Below are 21147 nucleotides of genomic sequence, written 5' to 3' on the forward strand. Positions count from 1 at the left end.
CGCCCAAAGAGGCAAAAAACAGACCAAAAAGACACAAACAGCCCAAAGAGACACGAAAACAGACCAAAAAAAGACTCAAACAGCCCAAAGAGACACACAGCCCAAAGAGACACACACAGCCTCAAGAGACACAAACAGCTCAAAGAGACACAGACAGCCCAAAGAGAAACACAATTCAAAGAGACAAAACACAGACCTAAAAGATTCAAACAGCTCACAGAGACACATTCAGACCAAAAAGACTCAGACACCCAAAAAAAGCTCAAAGAGACACACATGGCTCCTAAGAGACACAAACAGCCGAAAGAAACACACAAAGAGCAAAATGACTCAAACACCCCAAAGAGACACACATAGCCCAAAGAAACACAAACAGCTCATAGAGACACACACGGGCTAAAGAGACACAGACAGCCCGAAGAGACACACAAAGCCCAAAGAGACACATACAGACCAAAAAGATTCAAACACCCCAAAGAGACACACATAGCCCAAAGAGACACACATGACTCCTAAGATACACAAACAGTCAAAAGAAACAAACACAGACCGAAATGACTCAAACAGCCCAAAGAGACACACATAGCCCAAAGTAACACAAACAGCCCAAAGAGACACAAACAGCCCAAAGAGACAAACACAGCCCTAGAAAGGCTCAAACAGCCCAAAAAGACACAAACAGATCAAAAAGAATCAAACGGTCAAAAGAGACACACATTTCAATGATACGCACAAAGCCCAAAGAAACACACACAGCCCAAAGAGACACAAATAGCCCAAAGAGACAAACACAGACCAAAAAAGACTCAAACAGCCCAAACAGACACACAAACAGACCAACAAGACTCAAACAGCCCAAAGAGACACACAGCCCAAAGAGACACACACAGCCTCAAGAGACACAAACAGCTCAAAGAGAAAACACAACCCAAAGAGACAAACACAGACCTAAAAGACTCAAACAGCCCAAAGAGACACATACAGACCAAAAAGACTCAGACACCCCAAAAAGACACACAGTCCAACGAGACACACACAGCCTAAGGAGACACACACATCACAAAGAGACACCCACAGCCCAAAGAGACACATACAGTTCAAAGAGACGTACACGGCTCAAAGAGACGCACATATCCAACAGAGAGACACAAAGCCCAAAATGACACAAACAGCCAAAAGAGGCACACACAGACCATAAAGATTCAAACTGCCCAAAGAGACACACAGCCTAAAGAGACAAACATAGCCAAAAGATACACACACCGGATAAAGATAAATACACACCGTCTTAAGATAGGAACAAAGTTAAAATAGACACACACACAAACCCCACAATTTCAAAAAAAACGCCAATAAATACACATACAGAAAAAAAAGATTCAAACACCCCAAAGAGACACACATTGCCCAAAGAGACACACATGGCCTCTAAGAGACACAAACAGCCAAAAAACACACACAGACCAAAATGACTCAAACATCCCAAGAGACACATACAGCTCAAAGAGATGCACGCGGCCCAAAGAGACGCACACATCCAAAAGAGACACACAAAGCCCAAAACGACGCAAAAAGCAAAAAAGCCCAAAACGACACAAACAGCCAAAAGAGGCACACATAGACCATAAAGATTCAAACTGCCCAAAGAGACACACAGCCTAAAGAGACACACACACAGCCCAAAGAGACACACACAGGCTAAAGAGACATACACACAGTCCTAAGATACACACACAGAATAAAGAGACACACACACACAGCCAAAAGACAAAAAAAACGCCCATACAGACACATACATACCAAAAACATTCAAACACCCAAAAGAGACACACATTGCCCAAAGAGAAACACATGGCCTATAAGAGACACAAACAGCCAAAAGAAACACACACAGACCAAAATGACTCAAACATCCCAAGAGACCCATACAGCTCAAAGAGATGCACGCGGCCCAAAGAGACGCACACATCCAAAAGAGACACAAAAAGCCCAAAACGACACAAAAAGCCAAAAGAGACACACACAGACCAAAAAGATTCAAACTGCCCAAAGAGACACACAGCCTAAAGAGACACACACAGCCCAAAGAGAGACACACACACAGGCTAAAGAGACACACACAGCCCGAAGAGACACACACACACAGCCCAAAGAGACAAAAAATATCCATAGATACACAGACCTACCAAAAGATTCAAACGAATCAAATAGACACACATAGACCAATGTTACACACACGACAACAAATAGACACAAACATCACAAAGAAAGATACACATACAAAAATGAATCAAACAGCCCAAAGAGACACACAAAGCCCAAAGACACTCAAAACAGCCCCAAGAGACACAAACAGCCCACAGAAACCAACACAGCCCACAAAAGACTCAAACAGCCCAATGAGACACAAACAGATCAAAAAGACTCAAACAGTCCAACGAGACACACAGCCCAAAGAGACGCACACAGCCCAAATACACAAACACAGCTCAAAGAGACACAAACAACCCAAAGAGACAAACACAGACCGAAAAGACTCAAACAGCCCAAAGAGACACACAAACAGACCAAAAAGACTCAAACAGCTCAAAGAGACACACAGTCCAAAGAGGCACACCCAGCCTCAAGAGACTCAAACAGCTCAAAGAAACACAGACAGGCCCCTCATGCAAACAATTCTGAGTGTAGTCTACTATTTCTTAATTAGCAGAATCGTACATTTTGTTTAAATACTTATTTTTTCATTTTCCAGATTCAAGATTCAGATCAAGGGAACGTTAGATCCTATATGTTGAAAATCCTAATTTGAAACCTGAATATATACAAAAAAATAATTGAATATATTAACAGCGAAACAAGACGCGTTGGTTTTATTGTTTCAGAGAAACTTGTCCTTCATAACACGTTATACAAGGTCCAGAATAACACAGAAAGGATACCGTATGTGGAGTAACCACATGCAAATACAGGTTTAGAAAAAACTGGAATAGTGACAACAAAATAATTGATATATATTTACAGCTAAACAAGATGCGCTGGTTTTCTAACATGGGCTTACCCTAAAAAGACATATATACCATGAACTAGAAAATCTCGTAATGTGCGTCAGAAAAAACTTGTCCTTCATCAAAGTGAAAGACAAGTCCTCAAAAGCATAAGACCATATCCGGTTGGCTTAAAAACATATCTGGTTGGCCCCGGGAAAAGGTCAAGGAACGTAAAGGCCTCAGATAATACAAGAAGGAACATAAAGCGGTAGAAGTATTACCTATATGCATGGGGATAGTCACTCTCTTTGAAAAACCAAACCAGACTCTACCCATCAAACCAGATTATACCTACCAGAAACCTGTTTGGTACAGGGGCGTTGGCAAATTCCATATGCGGTTACTACTTACAAGAAGTAGTAAAACAAGAACAAGAAGTAGTCAACTAGCTTTCATTCAGTGAGGACGAAAAAAAATAGCAATTTTTTGGATATTAAAAAGCTGTTTGGCAAGTTTTTTATGAACTTATTTTACCTAGTGAAATGAACGGACTTTTGCCCTGGATATTATACTGGATATTTTGACAGTGATTTGAAGTTTGATCGCCAGGTGATAAATCCAGTTAGACAAGTTTCTGGTGCCATGACGGGATTAATATTAAGCCGTGTTTTGAACTTTATTTATCGATCAGACAGAGGGTGGGAAGATTGAGTCAATTGTTGGTAAAACAACAAGCTTCTTTAGTATAGACGACATAATTACAGCAAAAGAAATGTTGCACGATAAGTTCCAGTTCACTAGCAAGTTCGTCAGAAATGTGAAATGCGAAGACAATATTACAGATATTTGTAAATGGTTACACGCTCGGGATAAAGAAAAGAAGCCAATGCCAAAATTCACAATTGAGAATCTTTGCTCTGTTCCCACTTTAAGCGATGCAGTAGTGGCTACTCTGACTGTGAAAGTAAACAAACTAGGCCGGGAAATTGATTATTTAGTGGAATCAAACAATAACAAATCTATTTCTTGGCCCTCGAAAATGAATGCATCGGAATTCGAGGTTCCATCTTATGCAGTTCTACTCAAGAACTTACCTGGATCACTCAGCACCCCCAATGCTCGTAAGATCTTTGTCGATTCAGTGTGTTCAAATCCTTCTCAAATCAGTGAACTACGTAAGAGTAAAGCCGACTGGAAACTTATAGTTAAATCTAGAGACACTGCTGAAGCTATCGTTGACCACATAAAAGGCAAGCAACCCACGATAAATGCGTCACTAAGGCCTTCAAACTTTATTGGGGTAGTAAAAAAAATTCCCGTCGAAATGGAGGAACAAGATGTGTTGCACCTTATCCCCAGAGCTTGCAAAGCAGTAAGGATCAGAAGCTCACGTTCTTAAAAAGTTTACTTTGACACCCGCACTGACTTGGACTCCTTCCTTAAACAGGGAGCCAAAATTGATTACGAAGTACTTCTTGTTTATGAATACAAGTTTTTTCCAAGAAGATGCTTCTCTTGTTACACCGAATGCCATCTTGCGACCATTTGCAAGAATATCGCCATTTGTGGTTACTGTGGAGCAGCCGAAAATGCGTCCAGCAAGTCAAATCCATGCCCTGGTGCTATGTTGTGTGTAGTCTATAAGAAAAACGGTCACACATGCTACAGCATAAAATGCCCTGTTGCTAGACGGAAGCTAACCTCTGCTAGGCCATGACCGAGCAACTCCCGTCATCACACAGTCTGATATCTTGGAATATCAATGGGAGCTTTATAAACCGATCCACTTTCGTCCTTGATTTTCTTCGTGAGTGCGACATGCCTGCAAAAGAATTTTACTATGGAGCAGGGCATAAACTTGTTGAATCTTTCACCTTGTCATAATGTATATTCTGTGCCTGTGAAGCAAACAATAGATTGTGGTCGTCCTTCAGGTGGCTTAAGTTTGATCAAACCTAAGCTCTGACCTTTTGGATTCGGAGGATTACTACCTTGCTGTTAGAGCAAACAACGTGAATATAATTAATGTCTATCTTCCCACTGACTACCGGGATGACAAATCGGAACGTAGCTTCGCAATTAGTGTGTAGTCGGTGACTTCAACTGAAACCTGGAATTCGACAACCACGCGGTGTCAAGTCGCAGAAGTATTTTACTCGGCATTATGAGTAATGATCTATGCGTCAGAGCAAAAAGTGAAAAATACACATACATTCATAACTCTGGAAGTACGTCCAACTTAGACCATGTTGTAGCAAGCCAATCTGTTAATATTCCCTCTGTGCTGTTTATGGATAATAACTTTACGTCTGACCATCTCCCACTCAAGTTCAGAGCATATTTCCCGCAGACTCAGTTACCACAAGATATTGACAGCAAAGATTAGAGTGAAAGGTGGATTAAGTTACCAAATTGGTCTACGGTTAGTATTCAAAAATTTAATGAATCGTTTGATGTAGTCTTAGAAAACATCTGTGTGCCTTATGACCTACTTTGTAAGTCTGCTCAGGAAGACTCAGTTGAAGGGCAAGTGAAGATGAATGCCTATTGTCCCGAATTGAATAATTTTTCGCTTGTTGCCGAACTTGCGGCAGTTCCTATTAAGCGTATTAAAAGTGGGCCGGAAATTATCGGGTGGTCAAAGAACCCAGCACTTTGTGAAGCATGAGATAAGGCAAAATTTTGGTTGAAAATTTGGAGAGACTGTGGCTCTCCTAGGTCTGGTATTGTAAATCAGATAAGATTGCAGACTAAAAAACGGTTCACAAATGAGCTTTCCAAGCATAGGAGCTCAATTCAGTCAGTTTATTCCGAAAAAGTTCTTAGTGATCCAAATGAGCTTTGGAAAATGGTGCTAAAACCACAGAGTAATTGCCTTAATAATTTATCGGATTATGACATCCCTGAATCAACTCGGGTCGAATATTACGAGAACAAGTTCTCTACCCCTGAAAGTGCCTTGCGGATTATTACAAGCGTGAGTTAGATTCTTTCTTAGCTAGTTCGTCTAATTCTGATGTTGTGGTTTCTCTAGAGTGTGTAATGAATGCTATTAATCACCTTAAGAAAAAAGAAATCCAGGGGTTCAGATAATATTTCCGCGTTCCATGTCAAAATATGTAGTCAATTTTTCCTTCAACATATTACTCTGTTATTTCAAATGATTTTCTTCACCGAAATAGTTCCGTCATCTTTTTGTATTGGGGCTTTAACTCCGATCCCTAAGAAAGGTAAACCTCATAGGGAATGTTCGTCTTTTCGGCTGATCACGGTTTCGACAACTTTTTGTAAAATATTTGAGCTTTTGATAATTAATGCAGTCCGAAATAAGTGTTATAGCCCGGACTCACAGTTTGGATTCCAGCCGCGTCTGGGTTGTTGCCATGCCTTGTCTGCCGTAGCATCTATTCTGGTTGATGTCGAGAAAACTGGAGAACGTTTGGCTCTCGCCGCGTACGATGTTTAACGTGCCTTTGACTCTTTGATTCATAATAAGTTGATATTTGATATGGGAAAGCGCGGTGTAAAAAAAAAGGAACGCTTCTTACTTTAAAAGATACGTATGCAATTCTGAAAGCCGAATTTAAGCTCTCGCATCAGCATCCACATCATAAAATAAGAACAATCCTGTTGAACCAGTTAAAAAAGGGGCTCAACAAGGGGCAATAACTTGACCTACAGCTTTTAATAATACAATAATCTGAGGGCAAGACAGATGTAAGACAACTTGTGTCCTGCGATGTATCGATGTTTCGTTAATATCATACGCGGATAATATATCTCATACGATTCACACTTTCTCGGGTATACAGGAAAACTTTAACATTCTCGAGGATGATTATAAGCAGCTTGGATTAGACTTTAAAGAAGAAAAGTCGGAAATCTTGCTTTTTCATTAGAAATCAGTCTCCGATGATTTTACGATTGCTCTAGAAAATGCCAACATTAACCCAGTCCAGTTCATTACTTACCTTGACCTTCCTATCGGTTCAACTCTAAAAAAAACCGTTAATTGCTTATCGACCATCTACAGAAGCGAATTGGTTTTGCATATAGTAAAATTATTTCAAATAAGTTGAGGTTCAACAGAAAAGTTTTAGCTCGCCTTTATAATGCAATTGCCCTTTCCCCTTTTTGCATTTGATTCCTTCTTGGAGAATTTTTCCCGAGTACGATAAATGTAAACTTCGATCCGTTTTCTTTAAATATCGTAAGTTTCTGCGTCGTCAATCACTTTAGTCCCGAGATTCTTTTCTCATTAGGAATTACAATATGGCAGCCCCAAATTCAGCAAACCTATATCAGGTTTCAAAGTGCAACAACTATGTAAGAAGCCATCCATGGTTTGAAATCCTCCGGCGGTAGAACTCAGTGTTTTGTTTTCTCTATGGTTTAACCAGTCTTTTCTTGCTAGTGAGTATTACATTGTGTCAAAAACTTGTAATTTTATGTATTTTGTTTTTGTCGTGTGTGTTTGCCGAGTTTATCTTTTTCTTGTGTTTTTATTTACTCCGTCTCTTTTGTTTGATTTTAAGGGGTAACAAAATAGTATTATTATCATATGTTAGGATAACACATAACACATAGGATAAGCTATAAACGCCAGTAGGGGGCAATGACTTCGGGAAACTAGATGCCATCAAACATAGTATATATAGTATGGTAAACATACTATATAGCATAAATGAGAGATACTAAACTCTCAATCATAATAAAAAATCTCTGGTAGCATATGTCCACGTCCAACCTATCTACATTTCTTGTTGACACAATTGACCCCCTCCAATCTCTAAAAAAAACTTTCTGGTAAGAAAATGACAGTAATATATGTGTTTTAAAAATGCAATAAGAGCGGTAGGCCTACTATCATCGAGCAGCACCTACATTCAGGCTTAATTCAACTCAGAAAAGGACAAATGTTGGCTTGTAAGTAGTATGCGCCTTCTGGATTTGCTCGGGGGTATAGCAATTTCTACTTTATTCTATAGAAGCTCTACACCTTTTCAAAGAGATTCAGAGCTCCCTCACAGGGAATATGGAATTCTATGGACGCTATAGCAAGGACTGGTTTGGTGGGTATAGTCTGGTTTGGTGGATATAGTCTGGTTTAGTTTTTCAAAGAGAGTGAGTATTTGACATTTTTGCAAAACGCGATTCGCAAATTGGACACTATGAACGATATTAATTAGTATTTTGAATAATAGGAGTGTGAATGATTCTAATTAGGGATTGGATTGTGTGAGGGGGGAGAAAAAAAGGATTAAACTGATTAGCAGTTAAGGTAACCCCTAAGGAGTTGTTAACTCAGGTAATTTGTTATAAATTTGAAACATCATCAGTCTATGAAAATGGCTAACGACGATAGAATGACATTGTGACTTGACCTTTCCGATGTGGTCTGTATAATACACAAGTGATGTTTGATAAGTATTGTCAATTTAAAATAGGATCTACATTCCCTTCGTTCCCCCATTTCTGAGGGCAAAGGAGGGGGAGGGGGAGTCAATTTCAGAGGGAAAACCAAAAATACTCAGAATCGAAAATAAACGGGATCTGCCTCAAGGGGAAGACTCAAAGACCTTTCGTTCCCCCATTTCGGAAGGTAGCGGAGGGGGGAGGTCAATTTTGGAGGGAAAACCAAAAATACTCAGAATCTAAAATAAACTAGATCTGCATCAAGGGGAAGGATCAGAGGCCCTTCGTTCCCCCATATCTGTGGGAACGGGAGGGGGAGGGGGAGTCAATTTCAGAGGAAAAACCAAAAATACTCAGAATCGAAAATAAACGGGATCTGTCTCATGGGCAAAGCTCAGAGGTCCTTCATTCAGAGGGAGGGGGTCAATTTTGGAGGGAAAACCAAAAATACTCAGAATCGAAAATAAACTAGAGCTGCATCAAGGGGAAGGCTCAGAGGCCCTTCGTTCCCACATTTCTGCGGGCCTGGGAGGGGGAGTCAATTTCAGAGGGAAAACCAAAAATACTCAGAATCGAAAATAAACGGGATCTGTCTCATGGGTAAAGCTCAGAGGTCCTTCGTTCCTCCATTTCTGAGGGCAGGGGAGGGGGAGGGGGAGTCAATTTTGGAGGGAAAACCAAAAATACTCAGAATCGAAAATAAACCGGATCTACCTCAGGGGGAAGGCCTGGGCTGATGTTTGCAAGTCGAAGAATTTGTCTTTGTTGGTTTGAATGTCTAAAGTGCCTGTCTTTCTCTGTTTACATGTCTGATTCTTTTTGTTTGCATGTCCGGGTTGGTGTTTTCAAGTCCAAGTTGGGTTTTCAGTCATACGTTTTTTAGATTTTCGTGGGTGTTTGGTTCCCCGGGTTTATTATTTGAGAAGTTAACTTTAGTATTTTGTGATTTGACGTGCCTGAAATCATGAACTAGAATAGTTAATTAGATGTTTGGGTTTTCAGACTTAGTTTTTTAGATTTTCGTGGGTGTTAGGTTCCTGGGATTTATTATTTGAAAAGTTAACTTTAGTATTTTCTGGTTTTACGTGCCTGAAATCATGAATTAGAATATTTAATTAGCTGTTTAGGGTTTTCAGACCTAGGTTTTTTAGATTTTCGTGGGTGTTAGGTTCCTGGGGTTTATTATTTGAGAAGTTAACTTTAGTATTTTGTGGTTTTACGTGCCTGAAATCATGAATTAGAATATTTAATTAGCTGTTTAGGGTTTTCAGACCTAGGTTTTTTAGATTTTCGTGGATGTTTGACTCCTGGGGTTTATTATTTGAGAAGTTAACTTTATTATTTTATGGTTTTACGTGCCTGAAAACATGAATTAGAATAGTTAATTACCTGTTTAGGGTTTTCAGACCTAGGTTTTTTAGATTTTCGTTGGTGTTTGTTTCCTGGAGTTTATTATTTGAGAAGTTAACTTTTGTATTTCATGGTTTGACGTGCCTGAAATCATGGATTAGAATAGTTAATTAACTTTTTCGTTTTTCAGACATATTTTTTTAGAATTTAGTTGGTGTTAGTTTCCGGGGGGTTATTATTTGAGAAGTTAAATGTAGTATTTCGTGACTTGACTTGCCTGAAATCATGAATTAGAATAGATAATTAGCTCTTTTGGTTTTCAGACATAGTTTTTTTAGATTTTCATGGGTGTTAGGCTCCTGGGATTTATTATTTGAGAAGTTAACTTTAGTATTTCATGGTTTTACTTGGCTGAAATCATGAATTAGAATATTTAATTGGCTGTTTGGGGATTTTCAGACCTAGGTTTTTTTTGGTTTTCGTGGGTGTTTGTTTCCTGGAGTTTATTATTTGAGAAGTTAACTTTAGTATTTTGAGGTTTTACGTGCCTGAAATCATGAAATAGAATAGTTAATTAGCTGTTTGGGTTTTCAGACCTAGTTTTTTAGATTTTCGTGGGTGTGAGGTTCCTGGGATTTATTATTTGAGAAGTTAACTTTAGTATTTCATGGTTTGACTTGCCTGAAATCATGAATTAGAATATTTAATTGGCTGTTTGGGGATTTTCAGACATAGGTTTTTTAGGTTTTCGTGTGTGTTTGACTCCTGGGGTTTATTGTTTGAGAAGTTAACTTTAGTATTTTGTGGTTTTACGTGCCTGAAATCATGAATTAGAATAGTTAATTAGCTGTTTAGGGTTTTCAGACCTAGGTTTTTTTTTTAGATTTTCGTGTGGGTTTGACTCCTGGGGTTTATTATTTGAGAAGTTAACTTTAGTATTTTGTGATTTTACGTGCCTGAAATCATGAATTAGAATAGTTAATTAGCAGTTTAGGGTTTTAAGACCTAGGTTTTTTAGATTTTCGTGGGTGTTTGTTTCCTGGAGTTTATTATTTGAGAAGTTAACTTCAGTAATTCATGGTTTGACGTGCCTGAAATCATGAATTAGAATAGTTAATTAGCTGTTTGGGTTTTCAGACCTAGTTTTTTAGATTTTCGTGGGTGTTAGGTTCCTGGGGTTTATTATTTGAGAAGTTAACTTTAGTATTTCGTGGTTTAACTTGGCTGAAATCATGAATTATAATATTTAATTGGTTGTTTGGGGATTTTCAGACCTAGGTTTCTTAGGTTTTCGTGTATGTTTGACTCCTGGGGTTTATTATTTGAGAAGTTAACTTTAGTATTTTGTGGTTTTACGTGCCTGAAATCATGAATTAGAATAGTTAATTAGCTGTTTAGGGTTTTCAGAACCTAGTTTTTTTAGATTTTCGTGGGTGTTTGTTTCCTGGGGTTTATTATTTGAGAAGTTAACTTTAGTATTTAGGGGTTTTACGTGCCTGAAATCATGAATTAGAATAGTTATTTAACTGTTTGGGTTTTCAGACCTACGTTTTTTAGATTTTCGTGGGCGTATCTGATGAAATAATTTAGGTCGTATGATCAATTTAATTTATTTTTTAATGCAGTAGTTTTTCAGTAAGGACATTCGATATCCTCAAAGTGTTTAATTCAAACTTTTACCTTGACCATCGATGTTGTAAGCAGAATTTCAAAAGGATCATTTATGAGTGCTGGCGTATTTGATGAAATAATTTAGATCGTATGATCAATTTAATTTATTTTTTAATGCAGTAGTTTTTCAGGAAGGACACTCGATATCCTAAAAGTGTTTGATTCAAACTTGTACATTGAGCCTCGATGTTGTTAGCGGAATTTCAAAAGGATTGCTTATGAGTGCTAGCGTATCTGATGAAATAATTTAGGTCGTATGATAAATTTAATTTATTTTCTTTTTAATACTGTAGTTTTTCAGTAAGGACACTCGATATCCTAAACGTGTTTGATTCAAACTTTTACCTTGAGCATCGATATTGTTAGCAGAATTTCTAAAGGATCGTTTATGAGTGCTGGCGTATCTGATGAAATAATTTAGGTCGTATGATCAATTTAATTTTTTTTAATGTAGTAGTTTTTCAGTAAGGACACTCGATAACCTAAAAGGGTTTGATTCAAACTTTTACTTTGAGCATCGATATTGTTAGCAGAATTTCAAAAGGATCGTTTGTGAGTGCTGGCGTATCTGATGAAATAATTTAGGTCGTATGATCAATTTAATTTTTTTTAATGCAGTAGTTTTTCAGTAAGGACACTCGATAACCTAAAAGTGTTTGATTAAAACTTTTACCTTGAGAATCGATATTGTTAGCAGAGTTTCAAAAGGATCGTTTGTGAGTGCTGGCGTATCTGATGAAATAATTTAGGTCGTATGATATTAGTGATAGTTTCTTTTGTTTTTTTTAAGTAAACTCGATGTTTCTCTATGATTCAATCCCAACGTCCCCCTGTTCTGAGTGTTGAAAATGATTTCACGACATTATTTTAGTTTTTTTTTCTTGCCCAAAAACTATTTTTTTTTTATCATGAACCCTTTTGAGATCAATTTGATCAACTACTTAGTGCCCATTAAAAACTAAATTTTTGAGTTAAATAAGTAGTTTTTGTATGTTTTAAAAGAGCTTTAAGGGGTTTGAGAGATTTTTTTTTGTTCGGCATAGATGAAAGGTCCAATACCTCACTTAAACTAAGAGGTTACATTTTGATATTGTTTGACAATTTACTAAATTTTAAGGTTTTCTTTAGTTTCAAAGTGTTTTTGTCAGTCATCATCTTTAATCATTCACAAACAATACTGAAGAAAACCAATTTCTACTGTTTATCGACATTAAATTGTTAAGAAGGCTATTATTTCATTTTTAATTTTCATGTTTTTGATTTTATATTGATAAAGAATTTAAACACAACTTCAACTAGTTATTTTTTTTGTTCGGCATAGATGAAAGGTTCAATACATCAGTTAAACTAAGAGGTTACATTTTGATATTGTTTGACAATTTACTAAATTTTAAGGTTTTCTTTAGTTTCAAAATGTTTTTGTCAGTCACCATCTTTAATCATTCACAAACAATACTGAAGAAAACCTATTTCCACTGTTTATCGACATTAAATTGTTAAGAAGACTATTATTTCATTTTTAATTTTCATGTTTTTTATTTTATATTGATGAAGAATTTAAACACAACTTCAACTAGTTATTTTTTTTTGTTCGGCATAGATGAAAGGTCCAATACCTCAGTTAAACTAAGAGGTTACATTTTGATATTGTTTGACAATTTACTAAATTTTAAGTTTATTATTAAACTAAGAAAATTAAAACATGAAAATTAAAAAATGTAAATGTGTATTTCAATGAAATAATAGCCTTCTTAACAACTTAATGTCGATAAAAAGTGGAAATCGGTTTTCTTCAGTATTGTTTGTGAATAATTAAAGATGGTGACTGACAAAAACATTTTGAAACTAAAGCAAACCTTAAAATTTAGTAAATTGTCAAGCAATATCAAAATGTAACCTCTTAGTTTAACTGAGGTATTGGACCTTTCATCTATGCCGAACAAAAAAATAACTAGTTGAAGTTGTGTTTAAATTTTTCATCAATATAAAATCAAAAACATGAAAATTAAAAATGAAATAATTGCCTTCTTAACAATTTAATATCGATAAACAGTGGAAATTGGTTTTCTTCAGTATTGTTTGTGAATGATTAAAGATGGTGACTGACAAAAACATTTTGAAACTAAAGAAAACCTTAAAATTTAGTTAATTGTCAAACAATATCAAAATGTAACCTCTTAGTTAAAGTGAGGTATTGGACCTTTCATCTATGCCGAGCAAAAAAATCTCTCAAACCCCTTAAAGTTCTTTTAAAACATACAAAAACTACTTATTTAACTCAAAAATTTCGTTTTTTAATGGGCACCAAATAGTTGATCAAATTGGTTTCAAAAGGGTTCATGATAAAAAAAATAGTTTGGGGCAAGAAAAAAAAAACTAAAATAATGTCGTGAAATCATTTTCAACACTCAGAACAGGGGGACGTTGGGATTGAATCATAGAGAAACATCGAGTTTACTTAAAAAAAAACTACCACTAATATCATACGACCTAAATTGTTTTATCAGCTGCGCCAGCACTAAAAAACGGTCCTTTTGAAACTCTTCAAACAACATCGATTCTCAAGTTAAAAGTTTTAATCAAACCCTTTTAGGTTGTCGAGTGTCATTAATTAAAAATTACTTCATTAAAAAAAAAATTAAATTGATCATACAACCTAAATTATTTAATCAGATACGCCAGCACTCACAAGCGACCCCTTAGAAATTCTGATAGCAATATCGATGCTCAAAGTAAAATATTGCACAGAAATACCAAAATCATTGGTTAGGTTAGCCTATGTACGCGCGCGTACATAGGCTAACCTAACATATGATTTTGGTATTTCTGTGCAATAATGTGGAATTTGGTAACTTGTGTGTATGTTTGTGTGTGTGTCTGTGTGTGTTTGTGTGTGTGTTCCGACTCTTGCTTAAGAAAACCTTAAAATTTAGTAAACTGTCAAACGATGTCAAAATTTAACCTCTTAGTTTAACTGAGGTATTGGACCTTTCATCTATGCCAAACAAAAAATAATAACTAGTTGAAGATGTGTTTAAATTCTTCATCAACATAAAATCAAAAACATGAAGATTAAAAATTTAAATGAGTATTTCAATGAAATAAAATCCTTCTTAACAACTTAATGTCGATAAACAGTGGAAATCGGTTTTCTTCAGTATTGTTTGTGAATGATTAAAGATGGTGAATGACAAAAACATTTTGAAACTAAAGAAAACCTCTTAGTTTAAAATTTACGCGCGCGTACATAGGCTAACCTAACCTATGATTTTGGTATTTCTGTGCAATAATGTGGAATTTGGTAACATTTGTGTATGTTTGTGTGTGTGTGTGTGTGTGTGTGTGTTTGTGTGTGTGTTCCGACTCTTGCATAAGAAAACCTTAAAATTTAGTAAATTGTCAAACGATGTCAAAATGTAACCTCTTAGTATAACTGAGGTATTGGACCTTTCATCTATGCCGAACAAAAAAAAATAGCTAGTTGAAGATATGTTTAAATTCTTCATCAACATAAAATCAAAAACATGAAAATTAAAAATGTAAATGCGTATTTCAATGGAATAATAGCCTTCTTAACAACTTAATGTCGATAAACAGTGGAAATCGGTTTTCTTCAGTATTGTTTGTGAATAATTAAAGATGGTGACTGACAAAAACAATTTGAAACTAAAAAAAACCTTAAAATTTAGTAAATTGTCAAACAATATCAAAATGTAACCTCTTAGTTTAACTGAGGTATTGAACCTTTCATCTATGCCGAACAAAAAAAATAACTAGTTGAAGTTGTGTTTGAATTCTTCATCAATATAAAATCAAAAACATGAAAATTAAAAATTAAATAATAGCCTTCTTAACAATTTAATGTAGATAAACAGTGGAAATTGGTTTTCTTCAGTATTGTTTGTGAATGATTAAAGATGGTGACTGACAAAAACATTTTGAAACTAAAGAAAACCTTAAAATTTAGTAAATTTTCAAACAATATCAAAATGTAACCTCTTAGTTTAAGTGAGGTATTGGACCTTTCATCTATGCCGAACAGAAAAATCTCTCCAGCCCCTTAAAGCTCTTTTAAAAGATACAAAAACTACTTATTTAACTCAAAATTTCGTTTTTAATGGGCACCAAGTAGTTGATCAAATTGATTTCAAAAGGGTTCATGATAAAAAAAAATAGTTTGGAGCAAGAAAAAAAAACTAATATAATGTCGCGAAAATTATTTTCAACACTCAGAACAGGGGGACGTTGGGATTGAATCATAGAGAAGCATCGAGTTTACTTAAAAAAAAACTACCACTAATATCATACGAACTAAATTATTTCATCAGATACGCCAGCACTCATAAACGATCCTTTTGAAATTCTTCTAACAACATCGATTCTCAAGGTAAAATTTTGAATCAAACACTTTTAGGTTATCGAGTGTCCTTACTTAAAAACTACTACATTAAAAAAAAATTAAATTTATCATACGACCTAAATTATTTCATCTGATACGCCAGCACTCACAAACGATCCTTTTGAAATTCTGCTAACAATATCGATGCTCAAGGTAAAATTTTGAATCAAACCCTTTTAGGTTATCGAGTGTCCTTACTGAAAAACTACTACATTAAAAAAAAAAATTAAATTGGTCATATGACCTAAATTATTTCATCAGATACGCCAGCACTCATAAACGATCCTTTAGAAATTCTGCTAACAATATCGATGCTCAAGGTAAAAGTTTGAATCAAACACTTTTAGGATATCGAGTGTCCTAACTGCAAAACTACTGTATTAAAAAAAAAAAAAATTATCATACGACCTAAATTATTTCATCAGATACGCTAGCACTCATAAACAATCCTTTTGAAATTCTGCTAACTACATCGATGCTCAATGTAAAAGTTTGAATCAAACACTTTTAGGATATCGAGTGTCCTTACTGAAAAACTACTACATTAAAAAATAAATTAAATTGATCATACGAACTAAATTCTTTCATCAGATACGCAAGCACTAATAAATGTTCTTTTTGAAATTCTGCTTACAACATCGATGGTCAAGGTAAAAGTTTGAATTAAACACTTTTAGGATATCGAATGTCCTTACTGAAAAACTACTGCATTAAAAAATAAATTAAATTGATCATACGACCTAAATTATTTCATCAAATACGCCCACGAAAATCTAAAAAACGTAGGTCTCAAAACACAAACAGTTAATTAACTATTCTAATTCATGATTTCAGGCACGTCAAACCACGAAATACTAAAGATAACTTCTCAAATAATAAACCCCAGGAAACAAACACCCACGAAAATCTAAAAAACCTAGGTCTGAAAACCCTAAACAGCTAATTAACTATTCTAATTCATGATTTTAGACAAGTAAAACCACAAAATACTAAAGTTAACTTCTCCCAGGAGTCAAACATACACGAAAACCTAAAAAACCTAGGTCTGAAAATCCCCAAACAGCCAATTAAATATTCTAATTCATGATTTCAGCCAAGTCAAACCACGAAATACTAAAGTTAACTTCTCAAATAATAAACCCCAGAAACCTAACACCCACGAAAATCTAAAAAACTAGGTCTGAAAACCCAAACAGCTAATTAACAATTCTAATTCATGATTTAAGGCACGTCAAACCATGAAATACTAAAGTTAACTTCTCAAATAATAAACTCCAGGAAACAAACACCCACGAAAATTTAAAAAACTAGGTCTGAAAACCCAAACATCTAATTAACTATTCTAATTCATGATTTCAGGCACGTAAAATCACAAAATACTAAAGTTAACTTCTCAAAGAATAAACTCCAGGAAACAAACACTAACAAAAACCTTTAAAACCTAGGTCTGAAAATCCCCAAACAGCCAATTAAATATTCTAATTCATGATTTCAGGCAAGTCAAACCATGAAATACTAAAGTTAACTTCTCAAATAATAAATCCCAGGAACCTAACACTCACGAAAATCTAAAAAACTAGGTCTGAAAACCCCAACAGCTAATTAAGTATTCTAATTCATGATTTCAGGCACGTAAAACCACAAAACACTAAAGTTAACTTCTCAAATAATAAACTCCGGGAAACAAACACCCACGAAAACCTAAAAAACCTAGGTCTGAAAATCCCCAAGCAGCCAATTAAATATTCTAATTCATGATTTCTGACAAGTCAAACCATGAAATACTAAAGTTAACTTCTCAAATAATAAATCCCAGGAACCTAACACCCATGAAAATCTAAAAAACTATATCTGAAAACCCAAACAGCTAATTAACTATTCTAATTCAAGATTTCAGGCACGTCAAATCACTAAATACTAAAGTTAACTTCTCAAATACTAAACCCCAGGAAACGAACACCCACGAAAATCTAAAAAACTAGGTCTGAAAACCCAAACAGCTAATTAACTATTCTAATTCATGATTTCAGGCACGTCAAACCATAAAATACTAAAGTTAACTTCTCAATTAATAAACTCCAGGAAACAAACACCAACGAAAATCTAAAAAACCTAGGTCTGAAAACCCTAAACAGGTAATTAACTATTCTAATTCATGATTTCAGCCACGTAAAACCATAAAATACTAAAGTTAACTTCTCAAATAATAAACCACAGGAGTCAAACAACCACGAAAATCTAAAAAACCTAGGTCTGAAAACCCAAAACAGCTATTTAAATATTCTAATTCATGATTTCAGGCACGTAAAACCACAAAATACTAAAGTTAACTTCTCAAATAATAAACCCCAGGAGTCAAACACACAAGAAAATCTAAAAAAACCTAGGTCTGAAAACCCTAAACAGCTAATTAACTATTCTAATTCATGATTTCAGGCACGTAAAACCACAAAATACTAAAGTTAACTTCTCAAATAATAAACCCCTGGAGTCAAACACACACGAAAACCTAAAAAACCTAGGTCTAAAAATCCCCAAACAGCCAATTAAATATTCTAATTCATGATTTCAGGCCAGTCAAACCATGAAATACTAAAGTTAACTTCTCAAATAATAAATCTCAGGAACCTAACACCCACGAAAATCTAAAAAACTAGGTCTGAAAACCCAAACAGCTAATTAACTATTCTAATTCATGATTTCAGGCACGTCAAATCACGAAATAATAAAAATAACTTCTCAAATAATAAACCCCGGGAGCCAAACACCCACGAAAATCTAAAAAACGTAGGTCTGAAAAGCCAACTTGGACTTGCAAACACCAACCCGGACATGCAAACAAAAAGAATCAGACATGTAAACAGAGAAAGACAGGCACTTTAGACATTCAAACCAACAAAGACAAATTCTTCGACTTGCAAACATCAGCCCAGACCTTCCCCTTGAGGTAGATCCCGTTTATTTTTGATTCTGAGTATTTTTGGTTTTCCCTCCAAAATTGACTCCCCCGCCCCCACCCCTGCCCTCAGAAATGTGGGCACGAAGAGCCTCTGAGCCTTCCCCTTGAGGCAGATTCCCGTTTACTTTCGATTCTAAGTATTTTTGGTTTTCCCTCCAAAATTTACCCTCTCCCTCTCCTGCCCCTCAGAAATTGAAGAAAGAAGGACCTCTGAGCTTTGCCCATGAGACAGATCCCGTTTATTTTTGATTCTGAGGAGTTTTGGTTTTCCCTCTGAAATTGACTCCCCCTCCCCCACCCCTGCCCTCAGAAATGTGGGAACGAAGGGCCTCTGAGCCTTCCCCTTGATGCAGATTCCCGTTTATTTTCGATTCTGAGTATTTTTGGTTTTCCCTCCAAAATTGACCCCCTCCCTCTCCTGCCCCTCAGAAATGGAGGAACGAAGGACCTCTGAGCTTTGCCCTTGAGACAGATCCTGTTTATTTTCGATTCTGAGTATTTTTGGTTTTCCCTCTGAAATTTACTCCCCTCCCCCTCCCCAGCCCTCAGAAATGTGGGACTCTGAGCCTTCCCTCTGAGCCTTCCCCTTGATGCAGATCTCGTTTATTTTCGATTCTGAGTATTTTTGGTTTTCCCTCAAAAATTGCCCTCCCCCTCCCCTGCCCTCAGAAATGGGGGATTGAAGGGTCTTTTAGTCTTCCCCTTGACGTAGATATCAGTTATTTTCGATTATGAGCATTTTTGGTTTTCCCTCTAAAATTGACTCCCCCCTCCTCTCCCCTGCCCTCAGAAATGGGGGAACGAAGGGAATGTTAAAGCCTATTTTAAATTGACAATACTTATCAAACATCACTTGTGTATTATACAGACCACATCGGAAAGGTAAAGCTAGGTCAAGTCACAATGTAATTCTATCGTCGTTAGCCATTTTCATAGACTGATGATGTTTCAAATTTATAACAAATTACCTGAGTTAACAACTCCTTCGGGGTTACCTTAACTGCTAATCAGTTTAATCCTTTTTTTCTCCCCCTCATACAATCCAATCACTAATTAGAATCATTCACACTCCTATTATTCAAAACATTAATTAATATCGTTCATAGTGTCCAATTTGCGAATCCCTTTTTGCAAAAATGTCAAATACTCACTCTCTTTCAAAAAATAAACCAGACTACATCCACCAAACCAGACCATACCCACCAAACCAGTCCTTGCTATAGCTTCCATAGAATTCCATATGCCATGTGAGGGAGCTCTGAATCTCTTTGAAAAGGTGTAGAGCTTCTATAGAATAACGTAGAAATTGCTATACCTCCGAGCAAATCCAGAAGGCGCATACTACTCTTGTATGTTGGCCTCCCAATATTATCTTCTATGTTTACCTGAATGCTAGCGAATGGTTAAAAAATGTTGACGTAAAAACTTACTTTCTGAAACATTAAACACTTGTCCCCCTCCCCACGATGTAATGAACCACCGACACTCCTCCATAGCTGCTGATGGAAAATTTTTTCCCATACAATTCCGTTTTCATCGAACATTTCCTCCAGGTAAGTTTTTGTGGACTATTCAGCCTCAAAAATTATATTGACCGCACATTCATTTTGAAAAAAAGACCTGTTTTTATTTTATTTTTATCGATTTTCAGGTTATGTCGGAATCTTCCTTTGTGGATTTTTTCCCCAGACATCTCCACTCCGATGGAAAGCTACCACACAGAAAATTTTCCCACAGATAATTTTTTCTGTTGATATTTCCTCCATGCAGAATTTCTCCCATGGATAATCCCGCTGACACAAAAAAGCCCAGAGAGATACAGTTATTGGATCTTTCAACTATGCTGAATAAAATGGCTATCTCAAAGTTTTGATTGGACGACTTTAGGGGGAAAAGACGCATAGGTGGTTACTAGTTGTCCTTCAGTGTTTTTGGTCAGTTGAACAGGGAACTAGAACTTTCAATTGCCGTTCAAATGAGCCCTCTCCCGATCTTCTTGGACTATTGCTTCGATATGATCACCCCTGGGAAGAATAAAAAAAAAAACCGACACGCATTAGTAATCTTTCTTCTTGGAAAAAATATAAAATTCTACATCATGGCTTTACTAGCGTACCTGCCACCTAGTAAAGAGTGAACCACAGCCCATGGTAACCAAAAGTTAAATAACGCGTTTCGAAAAAAAGCTATCTAGTGAAAAAATTTGCCATTTGCACTGATTCAGGAAAGGTAACTATTATTTTGGCTCGTTCTAAAAGTAAAAGTTTATTGCGAAAAGAAATTTATAGTGATTTAAAAAAAAGCCTGAAAACCCTCAAATGACGTCATATCAAAATGAAAATTATACCATTGTAATCAGCATGGCC

Source organism: Artemia sp. Qi Xiang Cuo, chromosome 17 (assembly GCF_049724085.1).
Source record: "Artemia sp. Qi Xiang Cuo chromosome 17, ASM4972408v1, whole genome shotgun sequence".
NCBI classification, from domain to species: domain Eukaryota; kingdom Metazoa; phylum Arthropoda; class Branchiopoda; order Anostraca; family Artemiidae; genus Artemia; species Artemia sp. Qi Xiang Cuo.